We start from the raw sequence: 25021 nt of genomic DNA, 5'->3' as shown, positions 1-25021 counted from the left end.
ACTTAGTGGCGGACACTGTGGCCGAGCGGTTCTAGGTGCTTCAGTACGGAAACGCGCTGCTGCTAAGGTCACAGGTTCGAATCCTGCCTCGGGCATGGATGTGTGTGGTGTCCTTAGTTTAGTTAGATTTAAGCAGTTCTAAGTTCAAGGGGACTGATGACCTCAGATGTTAAGTCCCATAGTGCTCAGAGCCATTTGAACCATTTGATCACTTAGTTCGATATCTGTCATTTTAATGTTCATGGGGCGACTTAATTAAGGAACTGCAGTACAGTTATGCTCAGTGAAACATTTTTGGCAAAAGATGGTTAGTATTTCGGCCTCCTCTTTGTCACACTCCGTTTGATAACATCATGGTCAAAGAATGTCTGGATAGATGTCTGCGGTCGTTGTGTCGCTGCTGAAATGTGGTATGTGGAGTTTCCTGAAGTAAGGAAAGTACATCGGGCTCGTAAAACCTTTCCACTGTATCGATTACTTTTCGTAAGGGTTTTCATATGTGTGCATATTGTATCCAAGGCGATTCTATTACACTTCCCGATTTTCTGCTAAGCAGTTCTATCGGTGAGGTAGGTTGCCAGATTACCGTCATTGCCGTAGCGTTTGACATCGATCGTGCAAAACTGATTATAACATTAGACCACAGCAGGTGACGTGAAATAGAGAAAAAATTGCCAGGTAAACGTTTCGCGATATCCAACATTGTGGAGCTACCGAATAAAACGGCAGCCAGTTAGAGACGAGCTGCGAACGCCTGTGTGTTTAAACTAAATAGCCCTCTTATGCTAAACAGCGCATTCACTTCTTAAATTAGCGCAATATAATTATCACAGCAATGCAAACGTTAAATTCATAGCTGAGGGGGTGTTCGTTTGATGCGATTTTCCTGTGATATTTACTGGGCAAAGCTTGACTAACAGTCAAAAACTACATTAGAAGCACTGTAATTAAATTAATGTGTCAAGATAATAAACTGCATTACAGAAAAAGCACAGGGGTAGTATGGGCGACATGCGTTCATGTGAGGCTCAATGTTTTTAATAATGAAAGTTAATTAATTTTTTAATTTTTCCGAATGTGTGGAGTGCACGAATGAACTTTTATTGTAACAAATGAATCAGTAAATTTAAAGTGGCACTGAGGAAAGAGAAAACAGAAATTACGTCTTAAATAGTCATGTTCTCTAAAATAATATTTTATTAAGTGTATACACGAAACTTCTGCTTCATCACCGCTTTGAGATAGACATTATGGACACAAATAATTGTGGTGATCTCAAAAATTCCTGCGGATCTCTTTTCACAGGTAATTACTTCCGCATATACGTTCATAATTGGCTCCCGTTTTGAGACTATGGTTGCAGAACAAAGCATTTTGGAACTATGGTTACGTGACAATCTTTTCTCGATTCGATAACCCCCACGTTGATTAGACCTTACCGTCACTTTCTTTTTCACCCTTTATTTTCATTCATCTCTGTAGGACAAAATGTAAGATGTAAACGAGACGTTTCGACTCTCAGCACGCTGGTGCTACTGTTCAGACGCCCATTGCATTATGAAACATTCTTGGTTTCTAGACAATGAAAGCCGTGTGCTGTGGCATGTACGAGTATATCCCCCAGTCTAGTCGGTTTGTTGAAGGAAGAGAAGAAGTCCTCTCAGAGGATCTAGACGCACTAGGTAAATATAAATAACGGACACTTTGTCCCGACCTCAGTGAAAGAGCGGTATTTGTACTCCACCTGAGTAGTAAGCTCATTAACATAAAATTCAATATAGACTTCTGCGAAGTTAACCATCAGGCCCTAGTTCCCGGCTGATACACATCTCCAAAGCGGCAAGGTACGTGTTGGTAGTTTGTTGTTGTAGCATATTTCTTAAGTGCGTGTTTTTCTAGCTAAAGGTTTAATCTCGCATTCTGAAGTGTAATTTCAGGCGGTCTGTAGCCCAGTTTTCATTCCTTCTGAACAGCCAGTTTCGTAGCTCATTAGGGCATCAACGTCCATTGGCGACAATCAGGAAGGTAGCAAGATGCATACCTATTTTTCTGTCTGCTTTTATAGTTTACTTCTTCAGTTGGTTTTGCTAGGATCAGTGGGATCCGTACATGCTGCGTGCGGACGCAGGAGGAGCTGCCCGCAGTTTGCGAACAGCTGAATGCGCTTTTGGCTATAGTCAGTCAGCTTCAGGCTTCTGCCTCGGGGTGTAGCGGTGGTGGGGAATCTGGCGCGTTGTATGGGACACGTCGGGTGTCGCCTGTTTCGCCCATGGGCTCTGCTACCGAGGCACCTCTTATTGAACCCGACGCTGCTGATCCTCCCGCACAGCAAAGTGAGACACGGATGGAAACGCGTTCGAGTCGTTCGAGGCGGAGGGCCAATATGGAGAGTGGTCAACTGGCCACGCCTATTCGCCCTGTGCGTGAACACTTGGCTTTTCCTTCAGCAGGGTCCGAGCACACATTGGCTGTTGAGCATGACGGGCAGAGTCGTTTGCAAGTTATGGCTCAAGTTGGCACCAACGACGCCTGTCGCATGGGTTCTCAGGCTATCCTTAGTTCATATAGATGGCTGGAAAAGATGGTGAAGACTGTTGGCATCGCCGGCCGCGGTGGTCTAGTGGTTCTAGGCGCGCAGTCCGGAACCGCGGGACTGCTACGGTCGCAGGTTTGAATCCTGCCTCGGGTATGGATGTGTGTGATGTCCTTAGGTTAGTTAGGTTTAAGTAGTTCTAAGTTCTAGGGGACTGATGACCACAGAAGTTAAGTCCCATAGTGCTCAGAGCCATTTGAACCATTATTATTTTTGAACTGTTGGCATCGTGCTCGGCGTGCAAGCAGAGATCGCAATTTGAAACATTGTTCGCAGAGTTCATGGTGGTCCTTTAGTTTGGAGCTGAGTGGACGTTCTCAACCAAAGGCTTCGCCGACTCTGTGACGGTCTCGGCTGCAGATTTCTGGTCCTGCATTATAGACTGGGGAATTGTAGGGCTCCCTTTGGCATGTCAGGGGCGCACTACATAAAGGAAGCAGCTACTCAGGTTGCAGAGAACTTGTGAAGAGCAAATGAGGGTTTTTTAGGGTAGGCGGTAGTTTGAGATACTCTGACGAACACTCGCCAGGTAATGAAATCAGATCGCAATCAGAGTAAAGACAATTCGACTGTCAAAATGTTCTCAGTAAATTCTAAAAGTTTCCGAAATTTACTGCCCTCCAGGAAAGTTCTCACTCTCAGATTTTTCTCTGGACCGAGAGCTGGCTGAAACCAAAAGTGGGAACCTCACATATTTAGCGAGTCACGGAATGTATACGGGAAGACAGATTAGATGCCGTAGGTGGGGGAGTGTTCATTACAATTGACAAAAATATTTTCTTCTTTCACGTCGAAGTTCAGTGTACCAGTGTAGTTATCTGGTCTAGGTAAAACCAAGCTAATTTTTGGACGTTTTTACAGTCCACCCGATTCCGCTGTGACTGTTCTAGAGTCATCCAAAGAAACTCTACGGTCAGTAGAGCGTAAATACCCAGATCACGCAATACTAGTTAGAGCCGACTTGAGCCTACCGAGTATAGATGGGGATGTCTACGGATTTATTGCCGGATGTTCAGACAGATAGTCGTGCGAAGTACTTTTGAACACGTTTTCTGAAAACTGTATTAAGCAGTTGGTTCTGCAGTCCACACAAAATGGAAATATTTTAGTCCTTGTAGCTACAAACAGGCCAGACGTTATCGACAGCGTCAATGTGGAGACAGGGATTAGCGAGCATTATGTCATTATAGCACTAGGAGAGTGTTTGTGCAAGATATATCAGATAAACTGTTGTTAGCATCTTACTTAGACAGTAAACTGACATCACTTAGTTCCAGTAAGATGGACGTAAAGGAATTATGAGCAAAGTTTAAGCAGACTGTACATCGTGGTCAGGAGAATTATGTACCTAGGCCGTGGATTACCGTGGTTTAACAACGAAATTCAGAAAATGCTGAGGAAGCAAAGGCTGTAGTAGTATCGGTTGGTTGGTTCAAATGGCTTTGAGCACTATGGGACTTAACATCTGTGGTCATCAGTCCCCTAGAACTTAGAACTACTTAAACCTAACTAACCTAAGGACATCACACACATCCATGCCCGAGGCAGGATTCGAACCTGTGACCGTAGCGGTCACGCGGTTCCAGACTGAAGCGCCTAGAACCGCACGGGCACACCGGCCGGCGTAGTATCGGTGCAAAAGGCAACTCGCAAATGACGACAAGCAAAGATAAGTAGTGATTCGTGCGTCTGTAAAAAGATATATGCGTGAAGGATACAACAGCTACCACAGTCTTAACTTAGCAGAAGATCTGGCAGAGAACCCAAGAAAATTATGGTCCTATGTAAACTCGATAAGCTCGTTCAAGTCTTCTATCCAGTCACTCGTTGACCATTCTGGTGTGGCAACTGGTGATAACAAAATGAAAGCCTTAGTTCTAAATTGTGCGTTTAAGAAATAGTTCACGGGTAACAGACTGCCGTTTGGAAGACATAGTTATAAGCATCCCTGGCGTAGAGAAACAACTAAAAGAGCTGTAAACAAAAAGTTACCAGGTCCGAATGGAATCCCAATTCGATTTTACAAAGAGTAGTCTACGGCATTGTATCCTTACCTGGCTTGCATTTAACGTGAATCTCTCACCCAGCGCAAATTCCAAAGTGATTAGAAAAAAACGCAGGTGACTCCAATATACAAGAAAGTCAAGAGAACCAACCTGCATACTTACAGACCAATATCACTAACATCGGTCTACTGCTGAATCCTTGAACATATTCCCAGTTAAAATACAATAAATTTACTTGAGACCGAGAAGCTTATGTCCACGAGCCAGGATGGTTTTAGAAAGCATAACTCGTCCGAAACTCAGTTTGCCCTTTTCTCACATGATACACTGCGAACTATGGATGAAGGACGACGGGTAGGTTCCATATTTCTAGATTTACGTAAAGCCCCATTGCAGATATGTGAGTGTCTCGAAGACTTCTTAAGTTATACAACCCAATACGTTGTCCTCGACGGCGAGTGTTCATCAGAGACAAGGGTACCATCATGTGTGCCCCAGGAAGCATGACAAGACCGCTATTATTTTGGATATACATAAATGATCTGGCGGACAGGATGAGAAGCAGTCCGCAGTTGTTTTCCGATGACGCTTTGGTGTACTGGAACGTATCGAAGTTGAGTGGGAGGATACAAGATGACATTTTACAAAATTTCAGGTTTGTGTGATGAATGGCATCTGGCTCTAAATGTAAAAAAATTTAAGTTAAGGGCAGATTTATGGTAAAACTGCGAAAAAATTGTAATTTTTATAGCGTAATTTATTCTTTAAGAATAACATCGCGAAGTTTCATAATGGAATTCTGGCTATAAATATGTTTTAAAAAAATTTGTCTGGGCGTCTGCGCCTGTCACGCCCCCTCTTTCTGTGCTGTGATCCACACCTTCTCTAACCTAGTAATCTTTTGTGAGAATTTTTTGTTCACACAATCGAGACGAACAACAGATGAGTCTTTCCTTGTTTCTTTGTTTACAATGTTTTTTGTAGTGTGAGCTAGAATCTTATTTCAGTCTTTAGCTTTGCATATATGAACCTGTTTTTTTCGAAATGTGTCGTAGCAGTGGGCGCAGATTCAAAAATGTGAGGAAATGTCGAATTTCACATGTAAAAGATACAGGAAATCTAAATGACAGTGTTACAGATGCTGCTTCTAAGTGAGAACAACAGTTTCCTATGAATTCACTGAGTTCATCTTCTGGCACAAGCCAGCGCAAAGCCATACAGCCACAAATATGACTGCCACTTGCCGTTTTAGATGTTATTTTTTAACCAACTTCCAGGTACCTGCCCTATCCTGAACTGCTGAAAAAGTGTCTGCATGGGGAAACAGAATACAAATGAGAACTACAATCAGCTTATGTGGATACATTGTCCAAAACCAGTATTTGTGTCCTCAATTGCTATGAATAAAGATGCATATGATGCCTATCTAGTGTTCAATAGCGGAAATGTAGGTAGAAGTAAGGGTCTTTAGAGGCTAGGCTTCCATCCAGGTGCATTCACATCGCAGATACTTAGAAGCATTAATGAAGCACGACTGGACAAAGTTCAGGCAGCAGAAGAAAATGTGCAAAAGTTGGCTAGAAAAGAGAGACAGGGGAAGAGATTACTCCTAGAAGACGAGGAAGAAAACGAAGATTACGAATACCGGCAGCATTAGTCATTAGAGGTATAGCAATATCGTGAAAAATTGAAACAAAAACTTTAAATGCGAGTAATGTACCTTTTCGTAGGTACTATAAAAGCTAACATCCCGAAATTTGGCAGAATTACTGACTGAATAATCCTGTGCGGCACATTTCCGTTATCCTTTCTCTGAGAAACGTTCTCCTTTAAAATTTGAGAAAAAATAGAGCATTCTCAAGTATCACAAAACTGAAAAATTAATTTCAAAGCAAATGTGAGCTTAAACAAACAGCTGTTCCACGCGTTTTGTTAGCCTCTTATGCAGCTATAAACTATGAAATTGCAGTTTTATTGCTTGCTTAGTCTTCTAGTGAAGGTGCATTATAGAAACAATGGTAATTACAAATTCAAGTCTTTATAAAATATATGTCTATGCGTATTTTCAAGAAAAAATTGCACACAATATCAAGCACTGTTGTACATAATAGTATCAAGTTTTATTACTTTAGCTGTAATATTTTTGGAGATGTATATCTTTATGGACAAAATGCATTTTACCCTACGTCTGTCCTTAATGCGGATGAGTAGGAAAAACAATACAGCATTAGTAGGGTCCTGCTTGACATAGTCATATCGTTTAAATATCTGGGCGTAACGTTGCGAAGCGATACGAAATGGATTGAGCTTGTGAGCATTGTGGAAGGGAAGACGAATTGGGAGAATTTAGGCAAAGTGTGGTTCATCCGTAAAGGAGACCGCATATACGAGTAGTGCGACTTCTTCTTGAGTACTGCTCGAGTACTTGGGGGTCTGTAGAAGATGGTATTGCTGGAAGACATCGAAGCAGTTCGGAGGCGGGCTGCTAAATTTGTCACCGGTAGGTTCGCATAACACACAAGTGTTACGGAGATGCTCCGGGAAAGCAAATGGATATCCTTGAAGGAATGGCGAAGTTCTTTTCGAGGAATACTGTTGAGAAAAATTAGAGAACCGGCATTTTAAGATGACAGCAGAAGGATACTACTGCCCTCAACATACTTTTAGCGTAAGTCTACGAAGATCAGAATTGGGGCTCATACGGAGACACATAGCTAGTCCCTTTTTCCTCGTTCTATTTGCGAGTGGAACAGAAAACGAAGTGATTACAGTAGTACAGGGTGCTCTCCGCCATAAATCGTATGGTGGCTTGTGGAGAGTTCATATAGATGTAGACTGTCAAAATAATTTGAAATCACCGGACAAAATATTATATAACGCTCTCAGAAAGCTGTCTTTACAATCTGGGGGCCACAAGCAGACAGTTCACGTACAGCAACACAGTCCAATGTGTATCATGTTGCTGAATATCGTGTTCCTATGAGGGCTAGTAATAGGTATGTCGACAAAGATTTCCAACAAAATGACGCACTGATAATTATCATTAGAACTCTGAAAGCAACATTTGACTATCGTCATGTTTGATCTAATACAGTGCCATCAGACGTCTGAAAAAGACAGGCAGAAGAACATAATAGAATAAGATGCGCAACAGGTCATCTCCTAGAAACTCCCCAATTGGCAAAATTCCTTCTCACGTTCCACATACCAGTCATAGCCTAAGAAAGTCAGTTTGGCATCCCAACAGTGTTCACAAATCGACTTCCTGTGATTTAGGAGAGTGCTAGAGATCAAATTAAACTTTTGTTTACCTAACAGGTCTTAGAGAACTACACTGACCCAACTTTATAATCTACGAGCGTGTTGTTGTCAATAAAGATTTAGATTCACCCTACATCATAACAATTTAAGCAAGATGCAAAATATCCCTATCATAAATGTAGTACAGTACACAATCCAAAATGTAATTTGACGCAATGGTGCAAACAACAGACCATATTACAGCTACATACGTATATGGGGTGATCAAAAAGTCAGTATAAATTTGAAAACTTAATAAACCACGGAATAATGTAGATAGAGAGGTAAAAATTGACACGCCTGCTTGGAATGATATGGGGTTTTATTAGAACCAAAAAAAAGTTCACAAAATGTCCGACAGACGGCGCTGGACAGCAAAACTGCTACCGTGATGGGTGAGAGGTATGCCGATATGTTACAGAATCGCATCATCCCTGATAAACACCTGCTGGAACGTACGATGTTTATGCAGGATGGCGCTCCACCCCATATTGCTAGACGCGTGAAAGATCTCTTGCGCGCGTCGTTTGGTGATGATCGTGTGCTCAGCCGCTACTTTCGTCATGCTTGGCCTCCCAGGTCCCCAGACCTCAGTCGTGCGGTTATTGGCTTTGGGGTTACCTGAAGTCGCAAGTGTATCGTGGTCGACCGACATCTCTAGGGATGCTGAAAGACAACATCCGACGCCAATGCTTCACCATAACTCCGGACATGCTTTACAGTGCTGTTCACAACATTATTCCTCGACTACAGCTATTGTTGACGAATGATGGTGGACATATTGAGCATTTCCTATAAAGATCATCATCTCTGCTTTGTCTTACTTCGTTATGCTAATTATTGCTGTTCTGATCAGATGAAGCGCCATCTGTCGGACATTTTTTGAACGTTTGTAATTTTTTGGTTCTAATAAAACCCCATGTCATTCCAAGCATGTGTGTCAATTTGTACCTCTCTATCTACATTATTCCGTGATTTATTCAGTTTTCAAATTTATACTGACTTTTTGATCAGCCGGTACTTAAAACCCTTGTGCACACGGCACATACGGTGTCGGATGCAGAGAATTTGCTTAAGGAACTTGCACATTTAAGGACGGTATTCAGAGACAATGGATACTGGACCCGGCAAATTAACAGGGCCTTCTGAACTAGAGCCTGGAACCAGGAAGTGGATAAAGAGGAGAACGCGCCGGCCAAGTCCCTAGCTTTTCTTCCCTTCGATGGAAATATCTCTTTCAAAATAGCGAGGATTCTTAATAATTTCCATGTGAAAGTGGTTTTTCGTCCACCTTCTAAGATTTCGTATTTGCTGGGTTCGGTGAAGGATGATTTGCTACTGCGGAAGGCGGGAATTTACAAAATACCGTGGCAATGTGGTATGGCCTATATGGGACAGACAAAGCGTAAGTGGAAGAGCGTTGCACTCGCCTACTGCAACCCAGTAAGTCTGCAGTTGCAGGACAATGTATTTCCAACGGACATTCAATGGAGTACAACGAAACTTCGATTTTGGCCACAGCAACAACTTTTTGGGACCCCATTATCAAAGAATCCGTTGAAATACGCATCGCGGGGAATCTGATGAACCGTGACAGTGGTTACCAACTGAATAACGCGTGGAATCACGTCATCTCCGAAATTTGCTCGAGACGAAGACGCCAGAAACTTCGATAGCTGCGGCAGCGACAATATCGACAGCAGCTGAGTCTTGCAGCTACACGAGCGAGGGCGCTGTCGCTGGGCGGTGTGGTCCTTCTGTCTCTGCGACTGCAACGCATGCGCGGAGGTACCATTTTGCACTATACAGGGTGTTACAAACTTTCAGGAAACATTCCTCAGACACAAATAAAGAAAAGATGTTATGTGGACATGTGTCCGGAAACGCTTAATTTCCATGTTAGAGCTCATTTTAGTTTCGTCAACCTACGCTCAATGGAGCACGTTATCGTAATTTCATACGGGATACTTTACCTGTGCTGCTAGAACATGTGCCTTTACATGTACGACACAACATGTGGTTCGTGCGCAATGGAGCTCCTGCACATTTCAGTCGAAGTGTTCGTACGCTTCTCAACAACAGATTCGGTAACCGATGGATTGGTAGAGGCGGACCAATTCCATGGCCTCCACGCTCTCCTGACCCCAACCCTCTTGACTTTCATTTATGGGGGCATTTGAAAGCTCTTGTCTACGCAACCCCGGTACCAAATGTAGAGACTCTTCGTGCTCGTATTGTGGACGGCTGTGATACAATACGCCATTCTCCAGGGCTGCATCAGCGCATCAGGGATTCCATGCGACGGAGGGTGGATGCATGTATCCACGCTAACAGAGGACATTTTGAACATTTCCTGTATCAAAGTGTTTGAAGTCACGCTGGTACGTTCTGTTGCTGTGTGTTTCCATTCCATGATGTGATTTGAAGAGAAGTAATAAAATGAGCTCTAACATGGAAAGTAAGCGTTTCCGGACACATGTCCACATAACATATTTTCTTTCTTTGTGTGTGAGGAATGTTTACTGAAAGTTTGGCCGTACCTTTTTGTAACACCCTGTATAAGAGCGGAGAACGTCTTCGTCAATCCTCGTTCGGCTTACGTGAAGATGGCTGGCAGTTGTCCAGCCGAAATATCGTGCAATGAAGTTTACGACGACCGGCTGCAAGCCCGAAATCTTTTTGAACAAGAGAAAGCCGTTTTTCGTTGCGATAGGACATTCTCATCACATTTAAATAAGCAACTTTCACCTCAGAATGTGAGAATATTTTGTTGCCGCCTACCTACATAGGGAGGAATAATCAACGTAATAAAATAACAGAAATCAGAGCTCGCACGGAAAGATTTAAGTGTCAATTTTTCTCGTGCGCTCTTCGAGAATGGAGCGGTAGAGAAGTAGCTTGAAGGTGGTTCGAAGAACCCTCTGCCAGCCACTTAACTGTGCATTACAGAGTAATCATGTAGATGTAGATGTTGCACACGGTCGTCTCATTTATATTATGCTGCTGGGTCACAAGCCTGGCGATGAGACGAGGGTCGCTGTCAAAGATCTTTTATCTTCACCTTCAAGTGGGTGTACCTCATTTGGAACGCATTCGAGGACGTACGTCAATGTGACCAATTTTGTTCCGTTTACTCACCGCGACCGTTTTTTCCTGTAGTTTGCCTCCATTTAGCAAACTCGCACTGTACACACATCAAAAAAAAGTTTTACATCACTCCTGTTCCAAAACTCCTGAAGATAGGCGTTGACTGTGGATATTCTACCACAGACACAGTCCCTTTGACTGTTAATAGATGTCACTAAACCCGTCCAAAGATGTAAACAACCATGCATGAGCAACGCCTGTTAGGCGGAGGGGGTCCGATAGTCGATCAGTTCCAGTCATTCTACCAGGAAGGAGGTACATGGCTGGTGTTGCCTGTAGTTCAACCATGCCTAGACGGTCAATACCGCTGTCCAATAGCGTCCCCATTGTTGCTATGTGCCGGGAAGGGCTCTCAACAAGGGAAGCGTCCAGGTGTCTTCAAGTGAACCAAAACGATGTTGTTCGGACATGGAGTAGATACAGAGAGTCAGGAACTGTCGATGACATGCCTCGCTCAGGCTGCCCAAGGGCTACTACTGCAGTGGATGACCGCTACCCACGGATTATGACTCGGAGGAACCCTGAGAGCAACGCCGCCATGTTAAATAATACTTTCCTTGCAGCCACAGGACGTCGTGTTACGAGTCTAACTGTGCGCAATAGGCTGCATGATGCGCAGCTTCGCTCCCGACGTCCATGGCGAGGTCCATCTTTGCAACCACGACACCATGCAGCTGTGTACAAATGAGCCCGACAACATGCCGAATGGACCGCTCAGGATTGGCATCACGTTCTCTTCACCGATGAGTGTCGTATGTGCCTTCAACCAGACAATCGTCAGAGACGTGTTTGGAGGTATCTCGGTCAGGCTGAAAGCCTTAGACACATTGTCCAGCGAGTGCAGCAATGTGGAGGTTCCCTGCTGTTTGGGGCTGACGCACGCCGCTGTTGATCATGGAAAGCGCAGTAACGGCTGTACGATAAGCGAATGCCATTCTGCGACGGATAGTGCAACCATATCGGCAGCACATTGGTGAGGCTTTCGTTCTCATGAACGACAATTCACGCCCCCGTCGTCCACATGTAGTGAATGACTTCCTTCAGGATAACGACATCGCTCGACTACAGTGGCGAACATGGTCACCACACATGAACCCTATCGAAGATGCCTGGGATAGATTGAAAAGGGCTGTTTGTGGACGACGTGGCCCACCAACTTCTCTGAGGGATCTGCGCCGAATCGCCGTTGAGGAGTGAGACGACCTGGACCAGTACTGCCTTGATGTACTTGTGGATAGCATGCCACGACGAATACAGGCATGCATCAATGCTAGAGGACGTGCTGCTGAGTATTACAGGTACGAGTGTGTACAGCAATCTGGAACACCACCTCTGAAGGTCTCGCTGTATGGTGGCACGCCATGCAATGTGTAGTTTTAATGAGCAATAAAAAGCTCGGAAATGATGTGTATGTTGATTTCTATTCCAATTTTCTGTACAGATTCCAGATCTCTCGGAACCGAGGTGATGCAAAACTGTTTTTGATGGCTCGTGACCCACTAAGTCGAACAAAACCGGTGTTTCGCAACATGTATAGGCAGGTATAGCTAATACGTGAAGCGTAGTGGAGCGACGACTTTAATTATTCAGATGTAATCTAGCACTTCCCGTGATTAACCAGTATGTGTATATGTACCCAAGCATTCAACGTACCTACTCCTTATCACCGCGACGGAAATTTTGGAAATTATGTAGGAACAGGAATTAACTAACCTTTTGAGATGCATTAGTACGGGGTATCCTAAATAAGTCCAAATGGTTTGCACATTAGGACTGTCGTCTAGTCACGCGAGTATTGCTATTCAAGCATCGGGCACGAGCGCCGAGTGGTTCGATAGTGAACCCGCACGTGAAAGGTCAATAAGATGCGAGTCGGTGCACAGCTGCAATAACAGCTGCCGGCTGCAGCATCTCGGAACCTCTCCACCAGAGATGTATCTCACGGGATATTGAAAAACACGACTAAAACGTGACAGCACGTTCTCAATATGTACGTCTGCATACGTATGTACCCCCCAGGCCGTATATAGGACAATCTTAGCTGCTAGTATGCCTCTTTACACGTGCCAATCTTTCTCTTCTCGGTCTCATGATCCCTACTAAATTTATACGTTTGACAGCAGCATAACTGTTATTCATTCTTCCTCGAATACGGGTCATCTAAATTTATCTAACTGCATTTAGCGAGAACTATGTTGGTTTTCATATAAATATACTCATTTAAGATTTCTAAACTGTTCTGTTACGCTTTAGTATGGCCAGACCTGTTACTCTACCAACGGTGTGTTTCCGTGTTTGCCGGCCGGGATGGCCGAGCGGTTCTAGGGACTACAGTCTGGAACCACGCGACCGCTACGGTCGCAAGCTCGAATCCTGCCTCGGGCATGGATGTGTGTGTTGTCCTTAGGTTAGTTAGGTTTAAGCAGTTCTAAGTTCTAGGGGACTGATGACCTCAGAAGTTAAGTCCCATAGTGCTCAGAGCCATTTGAGCCATTTTTTTTGTTTCTGTATTTCATCGTCAGCTGTCAGACCTACCTGATAAGTATCTCTTATACTCTGTTAGAGCACTAGAATAGGCAACACTTATCTTCTAGAATACGGTTTTCCTTACAGATGCACTGTATTTTCCCAGAAAACCCCGATCAAAAATACGACGTTCTTAAAGCTGCCCCGCTACTCATTTCAGGTCTTTGTTTCATTTCATACCTGTTCGTAGGGCTGCTCTCAATTGTGTAGGTTGCTCACGGACTGCTTGTGAGCTGTTTAGCGCGACTAACCTGCTGTCGGTTTTCCAGCGAGTAGAAATGAGTGCTTAGGTTCAGTGGGGAAGACACTGATGCGTGCTCGCAATGTGTTTACATGGCCGTAACCAGGAAGAATCACAGTTCAAAAATGGTTCAAATGGCTCTGCCCACTATGGGACTTAACATCTGAGGTCATCAGTTCCCTATAACTTAGAACGACTTAAACCTAACTAACCTAAAGACATCACACACATCCATGCCAGAGGCAGGATTCGAACCTGCGACCGTAGCGGTCGCGCGGTTCCAGACTGACTCACAGTTCAAGCGTAGCTATCTGCTTTTGTTTTTTTTTTTTTTTTATCCCCTGCCATGTATTTCTGGTTTCAAAATAGAATTCTGCATTTGAATATCTCTTATTGTAATAAAGATTGTTTGTTACGTATTTCTGAATAATATTTGACGTTTTTTGTGGTTTCGTTACTTGTTTGTCTTCATATCCATCACGAAATGCCACTGTTATCGGCCACGGTGTGACTGAATGCCGAAACTTCACCTTTTCTTGAGGAACATAGAGCAAAAGTGTTTTTATGTCAACCATTTTGTTATTACTTATAGGAGTACATATACAGGGCTAGTCGCTAACTATTGCCACCAAGTATAGCTCCAAAAATGTAGTAGGAGCTGAAAAGTTTGTGGAACTAAAGCTGCATGGGGCAACGGGGGCCATAATATGACGTTGGTTTTTTGGTGCTAGGTGGGGTCGCTTCAGAGATATGAAGGTGTGGTACTTATTTTATGATAGCGGATATGGAGACGAATCCAATGATGTGTAAGAGTAAGGTCTTTGAAGGTCAACGAAGGTCAACGAAGGTCACTTGAACGACCATTTACAGAAGATGTTCGAAGTGGTGACCATTGGTATCAATGCAGTGCTGTAACCTTCTTATCATGAACTGAGTGGTATTCCTTACCACATCGGCACTTATCGAAGCACGTGCTCTGACAGTTCTCTCTCGTATATCATCAGGGTGTAGTTGGAATGTCTTTATAAACAATGCCTTTTACGAATCCCCACAGGAAGAAAACCAGAGGCGTCAAGTCTGGCGAACGAGCTGGCCACGACACGTCTCCGCGTCTAATCCAACGATTTGGGAATTGTCTCTGCAACTCATTTCTAGCCATCAGCGAAAAATGTGTCGGACACCCATCGTGCCGGCCGCTGTGGCCGAGCGGTTCTAGGCGCTTCAGTCCGGAACCGCGCTGCTGCTAAGGTCGCAGGTTCGAATCCTGCCTCGGGTATGGATGTGTGTGCTGTCCTTAGTTAGGTTTAAGTAGTTCTACGTTCTAGGGGACTGACGACGTCAGTGCCTCAGTGCTCAGAGGCATTTGAACCATTTTGAACAGCCATTGTGTTGATACTACATTCTGTTCCTTGTTCCTAAAGGTACTTCTCCCAATAACAGACCTAATGTTTCTTGCAGGAATGTGGTGTACTTCCTACCGTTAAGATTGCCTTCGCTGAAATAGGGGACTATAATTCTGTCCTCCAGAATCCCACACCACATATTCACCAACCACCGTTTTTGGTGTGCAACTTGCCGCAGCCAACATGGACTTAAGTTGCTCACAAGGGAACGTCCCCATCGCACTCCCCTCACATTTAGTTACAAGTTGCCGCAGTGGATAGGCCTTGATAAACTGAACACAGATCAATTGAGAAAACAGGAAGAAGTTGTGTGGAACTGTGAAGAAAATAAGGAAAATATACAAAGTGGGTAGTCCATGGGTCACATAGACAACATCACGGACTATGTGAGCTCAGGAGCGCCGTGGTCCCGTAGTAGCGTGAGCAGCTGCATAACGAGAGGTCCTTGGTTCAAGTCTTCCTTCGAGTGAAAATTTTACTTTCTTTATTTTTGCATAGTTATTATCTGTCCGTTCGTTCATTGCCGTCTCTGTTCACTGTAATAAGTTTAGTGTCTGTGTTTTGCGACCGCATCGCAAAACCGTGCGATTAGTAAGACGAAAGGAAGTGCCTCTCCAATGGGAACCGAAAACATTTGATCGCAAGGTCATAGGTCAACCGATTGCTCCACAGGAAAACACATCTGATATATTATATACGACACTGGTGACGGCATGGGCGTCACATGACAGGAATATGTTGTCGACCCACCTAACTTGTACACTTGGCGAATGGGTAAAAAGATTCTTCTACCTTGCCCGATTTAGGTTTTCTTGTGGATGTGATAATCACTCCAAAAAAGTGATGAAAACATAAGAGTTTGTCACATAAATTGAAAATAAAAAATTTAACTTTTCTCGCGATGGGAGATTTGAACCAAGGACCTTTCGTTCCGCAGCTGCTCACGTTACCACGAGACCACAGCGATCCTGCGCTTCCGGTCTCCTTGATGTTGCCTATCTTCCGACGAACTACTCAGTTTGTATATTTTGCTTATTTTTTCACAGTTCCACACAACTTCTTCCTGTTTTCTCAATTGATCTGTGTTCAGTTTTTCAAGGTCTATCCACTGTGCCAACTTATAACTAAATCTGAGGGGAGCGCGATGGGGAGGTTCCCTTGTCAGTAATGCATGTTGTGCAAATTAATGTTTCCATGGTTCGTGAATGTAGCCTCGTCAGTAAATAAAATCAAATTAATAAATTTGTCATCCCTCTGAATCTGAAGTTGACCACATGGCAGAATTCAATGCAACACATGCAGTCCGTACCAGTTAATTCTTGGTGGAGACTGATATGGTAAGGATGATATTTATGGCCATGCAGAACACAAACAACACTACTCTGGCTCACGCCAGATTCCCTTGCAATTGGTCGCGAACTAACACAAGGATCTCGAACCACAGTGGCAAGCGTACCAATTTCCGTTCCCTCGTTAGTAACTTTCCTTCGCCGGATATGTTTCCGATGCGTTAAAGTTCCAGTTTCTCTCAACGTATCATACACATATTTAAATGTACGACGTGTAGGGTGAGGACTTTGAGGATATCTGTCGGCGTGTAAGTCTCTAGCTGACACTGAATTTCATTGGCACTCATCGTAAATGAGAAGCATATTGTCGCAGTAGAAGCTGAGTAACACCGTGGTGTGGTGGTTACGATACTGACACGGTAGCTCAGCGTGTTCGGTCAGAGGATTAGCTACCCTCCGCAACAAAAAAAACTGAGTTAAGGGATCAACATCGAACTGAAACGGGTGTCTTTCGACGTCCGCCCTGAGTAGATACAACGAACGAAAACGAACAAAATGAGATTAAAAAAAAAAACTGTTGTATGGAGGGTCGTGGGTTGAAATCTCACCTGGACTGTATAATTTTAATTTCTATATTCGGTTGGAGTGCATTGTAGAAGCATATACAGGTGTCAAGGATCATTGTACTGGAATGTTCTGTAGCTGTATATATACCATATATGTTCTGGCCGGAGGCAGTTCGCTCCGCGCTCTTCTATGAGCAAGTGCTCAATAAACCTTCGTTAAGTGAAGTTAGTATTCGTCATTCATCTACTTACAGCTTCTTCTACGTGACATTATTCTGGTGGAGGCGCTGGGTATTGGAACTTGTGATAGCGCACATTATCGACGACACAGTTGCCATCAGGCAACGGAAGAACCGCCGTTTACGTGGCGAGAAACCCGAGTTCGAGCCATATTCATCAGATCGCAATCTATCGCAGACAGAAGAAGAGGACGCTACGATGACCGCAACTATATGCCACCACATGAGGCATCCTTCCGGGTTCTCTGGTGACGATGCCCAAGATCCAAACAAGTGGCTGAAGGTGTATGAGCGTATAGCCAAATTATATCGAATATATAGAATATCGACGCAATAAACTGCGTTGTTATATTTTGCTTATACTCATTCAATACTGTCAAATGTAATTACATTGTAGAGTAATTCATATTGAAAGAAGAATTTTTATTGCACAAAATCATGTTATAATACATTCCCACTCGCGATTATTAGAGAACTCTTTATAAAGTTAACATTTCAAATACAGCATCATAGTACATATTGTCCCCCATGAAATAATCCAGAGGAGGTAAAAATGAATAATGACGACCATAATTACAATATCTTCGATAAAATCGACTGCAGCTTATAAAAGAGCGGTAAACTCTGCTACCCATATCATTGATCCCTATCTAATTATTTTAGATGTCTGACAAATAAAAATGTTAAACTCGGAAACTCAACCAAAAAATTTCTTTCTAGGCAGATCTTCATATCCCATTGCAGCACTGGTATTGAGTGACTTGTAGCTGGCCTTGCGGTTCTAGGCGCTGCAGTTTGGAACCGCGAGACCGCTACGGTCGCAGGTTCGAATCCTGCCTCGGGCATGGATGTGTGTGATGTCCTTAGGTTAGTTCGGTTTAACTAGTTCTAAGTTCTAGAGGACTAATGACCTCATAAGTTGAGTCCCATAGTGCTCAGAGCCATTTGAACCATTTTTGAACTTGTAGCTTGATAGTGTTTACTTCTGTTAGACATTATTATTTACTGTGTGAATTCGTCTGTAAACGATCAGTATGCAGCCGTATTCACGTGCGAATTAACTTAATAACCAGTAAATTAATTCGTCCCGCGTCGTTACAATACATCGTGCGTGCGACTCATAAATGATGTAACTAACCAAAAAAATATGTGAATAAAAGTATTTTCATTTTATCTGTCTTTTCCTTTTTTGGTGTCTTTATTCACAGAATATTTTAGACACACCTTGTAATAAACTGAATCATGGATCCTATGTGGCTGGAAAAATGTTTCTCGCTCCGATGCGTAATCATAAAAAAAGGAAGATCAAAGTTTAACGTTCCGTCGACAGCGAGGTCATTAGAGACGGAGCACAAGCTCGGATTATTTCGAGGACGGGGATGGAAAACGACCGTTCTCTTTCAAAAACGTCATTCCGGCATTTGCCTGAACTGATTTAGGGCAACCAGGGAGAACGTAAATCAGAACGGTCGGACGCGAGTTTGAACCATCGTACTCCCGAATGCGAGTGCAGTGCAACTCCACTGCGCCACCTGCTCGGTATCATGATTTCATTTGGCACCAGTGCTTACGATATTGTGTTTTTGAAAGGCAGTTCGGATGTTTAATATTCGTGAGCTAGCGAAAAGTTAATACCTGTGTTTTCGTGGACTTCGCTATACAGGGTGAAGCGAAGTTAGCATACTCGGGCTTCGCAGCGCGACTCCTCGCGTGCCAGCGATAAAAAAAAATTTGTCTCACAATATTTCGTCCGGAGAGTACATCTGGCAGAAAGAGGACGTTAAAGAGTGGAAATCTGGCAACACGGTAACCACACAAGTGGTAACTACCTCTGTCAGCATATATCAGTTGTGCTGTACAGATGGAGCAGTGGATAGAGTTTTGGGATAGCATGTAAGAGGTCGAATGTTCGACCCTGAGTTGGGGAGAATTTTTTTTATTTGTTAATTTCATTCTGAAATTTCATACTGTAATATACACCGTTTCTTAGGTTACATGTATACTACATTTACAACATTTTACAACGCTGAACATAACAGATGTGTGGTGAGAAAAATAAGAAACAGACAGTTGAAACAAATGACCTGTCATACGAAGGACTAACTACAAATACAATATCAATTTCGAGATGCTAAAGGTGATAGCACAATACAACACAACAACATCTACTTGTCATTTATATTACATGTAATATGAGCGCTCAGATGTCGCACATTAGCAACCAGTGGCAATAATAATGTCCATATTAATGAACGCATGATCTTCAAAGCAGAATACGTTGTCCTCAGAACAACAGATGCTCAAAGCGACCTCCCTGCTCGTCCAAACATTGCGCAACCCGCCGGATCATACAGCTCTGAACCCTTCGCAGCACAACTGCGTCCGCAGTAACAAGAGCAGTATGAACACGCACTATCGATTCTTCCACATTCGTCGGCAGAGTAGAGTACACTTGGTCGTTCAGGTGTCCCAAAAAGAAATCCAGGGGATTTAGGTCAGGTGAATGCGGTGGCCATACAACTGGACCTCAACGTCCCAGTCACTTCCCTGGAAATGTTCTGTCCAAATACTGTCGCAGATTAATTCCAGACTGTGGAGGTGCATCATCATGTTGGAACCATATTCTCTGCCGAATATGTAGTGGAATATCTTCCAGGTCTGCAAAGAGATAGTTTGAGAGGAATGCATGATACGTTCATACAGTCGAGCGGTCAGACAACATGTAGGGGCCCAAACACCAATATTCTACATCTACATTTATACTCCGCAAGCCACCCAACGGTGTGTGGCGGAGGGCACTTTACGTGCCACTGTCATTACCTCCCTTTTCTGTTCCGGTCGCGTATGGTTCGCGGGAAGAACGACTGCCGGAAAGCTTCCGTGCGCGCTAGAATCTCTCTAATTTTACATTCGTGATCTCCTCGGGAAGTATAAGTAAGGGGAAGCAATATATTCGATACCTCATCCAGAAACGCACCCTCTAGAAACCTGGACAGCAAGCTACACCGCGATGCAGAGCGCCTCTCTTGCAGAGTCTGCCAGTTGAGTTTGCTAAACGTCTTCGTAACGCTATCACGCTTACCAAATAACCCTGTGACGAAACGCGCCGCTCTTCTTTGGATCTTCTCTATCTCCTCCGTCCACCCGACCTGGTACAGATCACACACTGATGAGCAATACTCAAGTATAGGTCGAACGAGTGTTTTGTAAGCCACCTCCTTTGTTGATGGACTACATTTTCTAAGGACTCTCCCAATGAATCTCAACCTGGTACCTGCCTAACCAACAATTACTTTTATATGATCATTCCACTTCAAATCGTTCCGCACGCACACTCCCAGATATTTTACAGATGTAACTGCTACCAGTGTTTGTTCCGCTATCATATAATCATACAATAAAGGATCGTTCTTTCTATGTATTCGCAATACATTACATTTGTCTATGTTAAGGGTCAGTTGCCACTCCCTGCACCAAGTACCTATCCGCTGCAGATCTTCCTGCATTTCGCTGCAATTTTCTAATGTTGCAACTTCTCTGTATACTGCATCATCATCCGCGAAAAGCCGTACGGAACTTCCGACACTATCTACTAGGTCATTTATATATATTGTGAAAAGCAATGGTCCCATAACTCTTCCCTGTGGCACGCCAGAGGTTACTTTAACGTCTGTAGACGTCGCTCCATTGAGAACAACATGCTTCCGCCCAGACGTTGATACCAAAGTGAACTTGATATTCCCAGTCGTGGATGATGTGCGGGTTAACCTCACACCAGTGGTGGGCATTGTGCAGACACCCTCACGAGTGAACACTGCTTCATCCGACCATATTATAGTGTTCACGTAGTCAACGTTGGCTTCCTGTTGTTGGAACCATTCACAGAACTGCATCCGCTGATATCGATCTGCAGGCTGCAGGCGTTGCGTGAAAGCATAATGATAGGGGTGCAGCCCATGCTCGTGCAGCAGGTTAACGACCGTGCGTTGCGAGACACGCAGCTGCTTTGCTTCGCTACGTGTACTTTGCTGAGGTTCTTCGTGTATGACCTACAGAATAGCTTCGTCAGTGGCTGCAGTACGGTGAGTCCGTGGACGACCTCTGTCACGCGATGGTGGAAGGAGAGAACCTGACTCCCGAAGGCGCAGCTCCATACAACGAAACACATTTTTATCTGGATGGCGTCGACGAAGATCTCTAGTGGCATATTCACGAGTGGCAACACCAGCTCCGTTATCAAATGCACCAAGGACCAGAAGCATATCCACATATTTATTGTTTGTGTATGCCTTCTGCCTGCCACACTGGTTTAGAGGTTTACATCGAGAAAATTCGATACGTGCACACATGTCCATTGGAGTCTGTCATGGGAACGTTCCTCCGCTTGCAACTAGTCCCTGTCTGGTGGACAGCACATACAGTATAAACACGTCATCAGTCCTGCGCGCTGTTCCACCTAACACGCATTACCCCTCTGACAGATATTGTTCTGCATGATTCATCCCTACACCACTGACTGTGAAATTGAAAGGTATGTGCTAAGGTCTGATCAGGGTAGATCCAGAAAATAAAGTCGGTAGTTGCCAACCGCAAGGTGGAATGAGTATAATATCTTTGAGTAGGAGGATCTTTGATGGTTAAGAGAGCCAGGCGCGCGCAGAAAAAAATTCTTGAGTCGCAGCTAGGTGCCCGGTGGAAACAGACGTGTGGTGACAGCTTTAAGGTAGGACTCGCGCAATTACACCGAGCAAACTTTAGCACATAAAAGGGGAGAAGCTATGTAATGATTTCAAAAATGGTTTTTGGTAGATAATGTTCAGAGTTTGGATTCGTATGTCCAACATTTGATGCAGTAAGCGTTTTGTAAAATTGTTTGTAAGAGTGATTCGTGCTACAAAAAAAGCTGGAAATGGTAGTTTTCGTGTATGACTTAAAATTTTAACAATATACATATTGAGATCAACATTGTGTTTAAATCTAACAGCCTGAATCATAATCGACATCCTTTGCTTGTACTGAAAATGAAAATAAGTAGAAAAGTAAAGTTACTCTCCAATGAAAGAACGTAAAGAAAATGCAATATATAAATGCAGTTCATGGTTTGAAATCGATTTTGGTATAACTAAAGTTATCAGAGAAAAGTTATTTCAAATAACAAATTTTATGCCATTGCACAACTGGCATTATTCAAGGCAAGATATAATTTCATTAAGTAAACATCAGGGCCACAAGTTAAATTTTCAGTACCATCTTAAAACAATTGCACAAATAGTATTAGTCTCTTAAATTTGATTGCTGAGTCAAATACATGTTTCATTACTGGCAAAATGGAGGAGTTCAAGAAACAAGTTCGCAGATGCAGTCAGATGCAGGTTTGTTGAATAATTAATTTGGAACAATTTTACCTTTGATGCTTTCATTAATTAAAAAGGAAACAATTTTGGTTAGATACTTTCAAAATGTTCGATTTCGAATTACACTGTTTCCCTAACGGTAATAGACGTGATGTTTCCACAATCCCATCTATAGAATAATAATAATAATAATAATAATAATAACAATGCACTGAGATATGTAATAAACAGCATGCCGTTACCAGAATCGATGTTCAAAGGCATAATTAGTGAGACCATGGTGATAACACATACTAACAGTAACCCAGTTTGGACATTATTCGCAAAGCACGTTGCTAGTTCTACTGCTAGCGTAAGGCCCTGACGAAATGTACTGGACCTGAACGAGGCAAGAATAATAGTTGGTACTAATCTATGGTACATTTGGAGGAGGGTACAAGGAAAACAGGTTTCGCATCTAGCAGATAAAGTGGTGCGAATAAATTCACGCCCAATACGTGGAAAGGGCTTCTTTCAAAGCTGACCAATCTTCCATTGCTACGCTTGCAGTATGTAAGTGCAAATGTTTTCTAGAGGACCCACTGCAATCGCTGTTGGCGATTAAGATGCCAGAAACCGTACCACGTGGACTACAATTACCATATAAAAAACATATACCTCAACCCAGGATCGAACCATCAGCCTCCTGCAGGCTAACCCAAAACTCTATCCATTGCACCAACTCTACAGCACTACCAATATGTGCTGACAGAGGTAGTTACCACACATGTGGTCACAGTGTTACCAGATTGCCACTCTTTAACGTCCTTTTTCTGCCGGATGTATTCGCCGGACGAAATTTCTGAGAGACATTTTTTTATCGCTGGCATGTGAGAAGTCGTGCTGCGAAGCACGAGTGCGCGAATTTCGCTTCGCCCTGTGTACTGTACTCCTACTACCCTACGAACGCCTTTCGTAAATGTGATATGTTGTAAACATAGAAGTTACAGAATTGTTATCCTCCCTGTAACAAAACAAAAGCTGTTGCTGTTTTGTGTTTCTTTCCTTTTGTTCCTTCATTCTTGTTTACGGATTTTGTCTAGTAAAGACAACGTAGGTCATTTATAGATACCGGCTGGAGTGGTCGAGCGGTTCTAAGCGGTACAGTCTGGAACCGCTCGACCGCAACGGTCGCAGGTTCGAACCCTGCCTCGGGCATGGAAGTTTGTGATGTCCTTAGGTTAGTTAGGTTTAAGTAGTTCTAAGTTCTAGGAGACTGATGTCCTCAGAAGTTAAATCCCATAGTGCTCAGAGCCATTTGAATCATTTACTGATAGCGACGTAATTCGGCGGCTTATACTCATTTACTAAGTGACACAATACGCTAGGTTTTCGTCATATTGTACTTTGCAATAAACCAGTGGAGACCGTAAACAAAATAGTATATCTTACCTTTACGTAAACACATAATTGTCTAAATAATGCAAAAAAAAATATTGCCTTCCACTCGCAAGACTCGAACCATGAACCCCACCCGCTGAAGTCACGCGCCTAGGCTCAAGGCTACACCGACGAGAATACTTGACTTGGGCTGGGATGATAAGGGGCGATAGACCGATAGGCCCAACCGTTGCACGTGCGGCGAGCTACGTCATCTGATGACGTCACATGTTCAACATCTGTCACCCACTTCTGGACTATTTCCCGACATCTGCAACTCCGTGTTTCTCATATTAAACTACACTTCTTAGCGTCATCTATGTTGCATTGGGGGTTTCTAATCGTTAACAAGAATCTCCCTCTAGAGAAGAAAATGCCTAATTACTTAAAAAGAAACAGTCGCAATCGTAAATTGTCTTTTTTTTACTTTAAATATTACTTTAAATAAATGATATTTTGCGATCGTGACTGTTTCTCCAGAAGTAATTATCACAAATAAGACCAATAATCCCAACCATGTTGGTTAAAATCGAAAATGTCTAATTTAATGATGGTCTTATGAATCGTACAGCGGCTGAAGTTCGTACCAAGACATACCAGCATTCACGATAGCATCACCGAACTGTCCTGCCAATTGTCTGTAAATTCAATTCTTGAATTTAAATTAACTGATCATGAGAAATTTGTAAAAAGGAGTAAACAGAATATATTAGTGTTGAGGATCTACACCTAGTGTTCATGAATTTAAGTGCTTAGTTACGATACGTGGATTATCCTGTGAATATGGGGAAACTTAAAACATACAGAATGTCCCATAAGTTTGTTCCCTAACAGTCACCTTTAATTTCAATAAAATATATTTACATTTCGGTAGAATACTACAATCCCTTCAAGGTGACGTCCACTATTTCTTTAAAATTACACCATGTTCTGTTGAA

The sequence above is a fragment of the Schistocerca serialis genome, chromosome 4, assembly GCF_023864345.2.
Source record: "Schistocerca serialis cubense isolate TAMUIC-IGC-003099 chromosome 4, iqSchSeri2.2, whole genome shotgun sequence".
Lineage (NCBI taxonomy): Eukaryota > Metazoa > Arthropoda > Insecta > Orthoptera > Acrididae > Schistocerca > Schistocerca serialis.
The sequence above is the reverse complement of the archived record's forward strand: the minus strand, read 5'-3'. Positions refer to the sequence as shown.